The sequence below is a fragment of the Triticum urartu genome, chromosome 2A (assembly GCF_056163025.1).
Source record: "Triticum urartu cultivar PI428250 chromosome 2A, HENAU_Tu73, whole genome shotgun sequence".
NCBI classification, from domain to species: Eukaryota; Viridiplantae; Streptophyta; class Magnoliopsida; order Poales; family Poaceae; genus Triticum; species Triticum urartu.
In genome coordinates, this window is record NC_141874.1 from 563,812,398 (window position 1) to 563,817,746 (window position 5,349).

Below are 5,349 nucleotides of genomic sequence, written 5' to 3' on the forward strand. Positions count from 1 at the left end.
TCACTTTGATATTTAAGCAAACGTAATAGATGTGCTTATAATTTTTTTTTCTAAAATTGGCTTCTGGAATGGACAGCTGCCTCAAATCCTCAAGGTTGTATATTTGAAGCAGAATTCTATTACAGTTTTCAATTAACAGTTTTAGCTTAGAGATCGATTTACTCCATTTTTTTAAGGCATACCTCTTTAACGGGTGCAGTCTTCGGTCTTCGTATCTTCACAGCCCATCAATCCGGCCCATGGCTAACAGGCCGGACGCTCGAGGACCCCTTAGTCCAGGAATCCCTCAGTAGCCCCCGAACTAGTATTCAATGACGAGGTGTTCGGCACATAGATTATCTTCGGCATTGCAAGGGGGGTTCCTCCACCGATGACTTCTGAGTAGTGTGTTTGGCCTTCCATTTAATGTTGTACTCCTCGGCTTTTGTGCATCAACAACTTCAGTTTCCACATGTCGAGCGAATGCGAGAGGTCAGGCTATTTTTGCATATACCAGCCCGACCGTACCACAAAGGTGCATATTTAAAGAGAAGAGATCTCAGATCCATTCCACACCCCGCAAAAAATCCTTAGAGCTTGCTAAGAAGAACCATCCCAAGATGGCTAGCGCTCCCAGCTCTTCCTCTCGTCCCCACGGCTCCAAAAAGGGTGCTTGGGAGAGATGTTTCGTACCCCACAGTCAGCTGGTGAAGCTGAAAACACAGTGCTTTCTTCCCACCGCGGACTTGGTCCCTGTTCGAGCGGGATTGGCCTCTTTCAACGGCAAAACTCAGGCGGAGGATTTCCCCAATCCGTCTGCGGGAGAACGAGTGTGCTTTGTCCCCTTCTTATTAAGAGGTGTCGGATTTCCAATCCATCCCTTCCTCTGAGGTCTACTGGAGTATTATGGCCTCCAACTGCACAGTCTCACTCCCGCCTCTATCCTTCATATTGCGGGTTGCGTCGCTCTATGCGAGCTATTCCTGGGCTATAAGGCCCATTTCGATTTATGGAGAAGATTGTTCTGCCTCGTCCTCTGTAATCAAGGTGGGTCAATTTTTGAAGTGGGAGGCGATGTTGACCTACAAGTATAGGGGATCTATCGTAGTACTTTCGATAAATAAGAGTGTCGAACCCAATGAGGAGCAGAAGGAAATGATAAGCGGTTTTCAGCAAGGTATTCTCTGCAAGCACTGAAATTATAGGTAATAGATAGTTTTGTGATAAGATAATTTGTAACGAGCAACAAGTAACAAAAGTAAATAAAGTGCAGCAAGGTGGCCCAATCCTTTTTGTAGCAAAGGACAAGCCTGGATAAACTCTTATATAGAAGAAAGCGCTCCCGAGGACACATGGAAATTATCATCAAGCTAGTTTTCCTCACGCTCATATGATTCGTGTTCGGTACTTTGATAATTTGATATGTGGGTGGACCGGTGCTCGGGTGCTGTCCTTACTTGGACAAGCATCCCACTTATGATTAACTCCTATTGCAAGCATCCGCAACTACAAAAGAAGTATTAAGGTAAACCTAACCATAGCATGAAACATATGGATCCAAATCAGCCCCTTACGAAGCAACGCATAAACTAGGGTTTAAGCTTCTGTCACTCTAGCAACCCATCATCTACTTATTACTTCCCAATGCCTTCCTCTAGGCTCAAATAATGGTGAAGTGTCATGTAGTCGACGTTCACATAACACCACTAGAGGAGAGACAACGTACATCTCATCAAAATAGCGAACGAATACCAAATTCACACTCATGTCCTCAGGAACAAACGTAACTACTCACAAAGCATTTTCATGTTCATAATCAAAGGGGTATTAATATGCATATAGGATCTGAACAGATGATCTTCCACCAAATAAACCGGCTAGCATCAACTACAAGGAGTAATCAACACTACTAGCAACCTACACGTACCAATCCCAGACTTAGAGACAAGAATTGGATACAAGATATGAACTAGTGTTTGAGAGGAGATGGTGCTGGTGAAGATGTTGATGGAGATTGGCCCCCTCCCGATGAGAGGAGTGTTGGTGATGACGATGGCGATGATTCCCCCTCCCGGAGGGAAGTGTCCACAGCAGAACAGCTCCGCCAGAGCCCTAGATTGGTTCCGCCAAGGTTCCGCCTCGTGGCGGCGGAGTCTCGTCCCGAAAGCTTGCTTATGATTTTTTCCTCAACAAAAGACTCCATATAGCAGAAGATGGGCATCGGAGGGCTACCAGGGGTCCCACGAGGCAGGGGGCGCGCCCAGGGGGGTAGGGCGCGCCCCCACCCTCGTGGCTGGTGAGTGGCCCCCCTCTGGTACTTCTTGCGCTCAGTATTTTTTATATATTCTGGAAATAACTTCCGTGAAGTTTCAGGACTTTTGGAGCTGTGCAGAATAGGTCTCTAATATTTGCTCCTTTTCCAGCCCAGAATCCCAGCTGCCGGCATTCTCCCTCTTTATGTAAACCTTGTAAAATAAGAGAGAATAGGCATAAGTATTGTGACATAATGTGTAGTAACAGCCCATAATGCAATAAATATCGATATAAAAGCGTGATGCAAAATGGACATATCAACTCCCCCAAGCTTAGACCTCGCTTGTCCTCAAGCGAAAGCCGAAATCGAAAAATATGTCCACATGTTTAGAGATAGAGGTGTTGACAAAAATAAAATACGAACATGAGGGCATCATGATCATTCTTAAAACAGCAGCTTATATAATTATTGTCATATGATATCTTATGCTAGAGTAACAATTCAATCACAATTTCAAGTATGAATCATAAACTTCATTGAAAACTAACAAACTATAATCTCAGTCATTGAAGCAATTGCAATTTATCATAACATAGGAAAGAGTCAATATATGAGCTTTTCAGCAAGTCCACATACTCAACTATCATATAGTCTTTCACAATTGCTAACACTCACGCAATATTTATGGGTATGAAGTTATAATCGGACACAGAGAAAGATAGGGGCTTATAGTTTTGCCTCCCAACATTTTACCTCAAGGGTAATGTCAACAATAATTGTTCATGAAGACTCACATCCAATTAGCTATATATATCAGGATCTTTCCAACATATTGTGCTTGCCAAAGGATAAAATGTAAAAGGAAAGGTGAAGATCACCATGACTCTTATATAAGGTAGAGGATAAAAGTAAAAGATAGGCCCTTCGCAGAGGGAAGCAGAGGTTGTCATGCGCTTTTATAGTTGGATGCAAAAAATCTTAATGCGAAAGAACGTCACTTTATATTGCCAGTTGTGATATGGACCTTTATTATGCAGCCCGTCGCTTTTATTTCTTCCATATCACAAGATCGTATAAAGCTTATTTTCTCCCACACTAATAAGTCATACATATTTAGAGAGCAATTTTTATTGCTTGCACCGATGAAAACTTACTTGAAGGATCTTACTCAATCCATAGGTAGATATGGTGGACTCTCATGGCAAAACTGGGTTTAGGGATATTAGGAAGCATAAGTAGTATCTCTACTTGGTGCAAAGAATTTGGCTAGCATGAGGGGAAAGGCAAGATCAATCATGTTGGATGATCCATGACAATATAATTTATCTCAGATGTAAGAAAACATAACCCACTACGTTGTCTTCCTTGTCCAACGTCAACTCTTTAGCATGTCATATTTTAATGAGTGCTCACAATCATAAAAGATGTCCAAGATAGTGTATTTATATGTGAAGACCTCTCTTTCTTTATTACTTTCTATTAATTGCAACGATGACCAAAACTATGTTTGTCAACTCTCAACAACTTTTAATCATCATACTCTTTATATGTGAGCTCATTACTCTCCATAAGATCCATATGATCTCTTTTATTTCTTTTATTCTTTCTCTTTTCTTTTATTCACTCAAGATCATGGCAAAATAATCAAACCCTTGACTCAACACTAATCTTTATTATATAGCTCACGGACTCGATTACATAAAGGGATCATAAAGCAAAACTCAAAACTAGATCATACTAAAGCTTTATTCTATTAGATCAAAACACTACTAAAAGGATTGAACTAAGAAAAACGGTAAAGATAGGAGTGTGATGGTGATACGATACCGAGGCACTCCCCCAAGCTTGGCAGTTGCCAAGGGGAGTGCCCATACCCATATGATTATGTCTCCTCTCTCGTCAGTGAAGAGGGTGTTGGTGATGATGGATAGTCGCACATCGAGCGTAGGAGGTCTTCCAACATGTGGATAATGCCCTTGAGTGCGATGATATGCTCCTTCAACAAAATATTTTCATGTGTGAGATACTTGTTCTGTATATGAGCTAACTCAATCATCTTGAAAGCTTCGATCTCAGTTGGGATAAGAAGATTGCGATCAAGTTGAAGGATGTTTTCTATTGCCGGAACTTGGTCCTCCATGGCCTTCTTGATCCCTTCATCCTTGTTGATCTCCATGGGTTCTTCTCTCTTCATCTCTATCTTCATTAGCCAAGCATCGTTGCCCTCATTGTTGGAGGAGGAGGGAGACAACATGATGCTTGGCTTTGACAACCCTGGCAGAAAACAGCTCGAAACAAGAACAGGAGATTTTTGCGTGATACGGTGGTCAAAACCTTCGGGAGAATATATAATGAATTTTCACCGACCAAAATACATAACGTGCAAGAAAACAGAGTCCGGAGAGCGCACGAGGTGCCCACGAGGCAGGGGGCGCACCCTCCACCCTCGTGGAGCCCTCGTGTCCTTCCCGGACTGCTTCTTATTTTTCTATTTTTCTAAATATTCCAAAACAGAGAAAAATTGCCATTAGAACTGTTTTGGAGTCAGTTTACTTACCGTACCACATACCTATTCCTTTTTGGAGTCTGAAACGTTCCGGAAAGTGTCCCTTATGTATTCCTCCGGGGTTACGGTTTCAGTAACATTGGTTTCAACATTTATAGGATTACCTCAGATATAATGTTTGATTCTTTGACTGTTCACCACCTTCAAATTTGTGCCTTCGAAGTTGTTGATTTTTATGGCACCAGAATGATAGACCTCCTCGATAACGTAAGGACCTTCCCATTTAGAGAGAAGTTTTCCTGCAAAAAATATTAAATGAGAGTTGTATAGCAATACATAATCACCTACATTAAACTCACGCTTTTGTATCCTTTTGTCATGCCATCTTTTAACTTTTTCTTTAAACAATTTGGCATTCTCATAGGCTTGGGTTCTCCATTCATCAAGTGAGCTAATGTCAAATAACCTTTTCTCACCGGCAAGTTTGAAATCATAATTGAGCTCTTTAATAGCCCAATAAGCCTTATGTTCTAGTTCGAGAGGTAAGTGACATGCTTTTCCATAAACCATTTTATACGGAGACATACCCATAGGACTTTTATATGCAGTT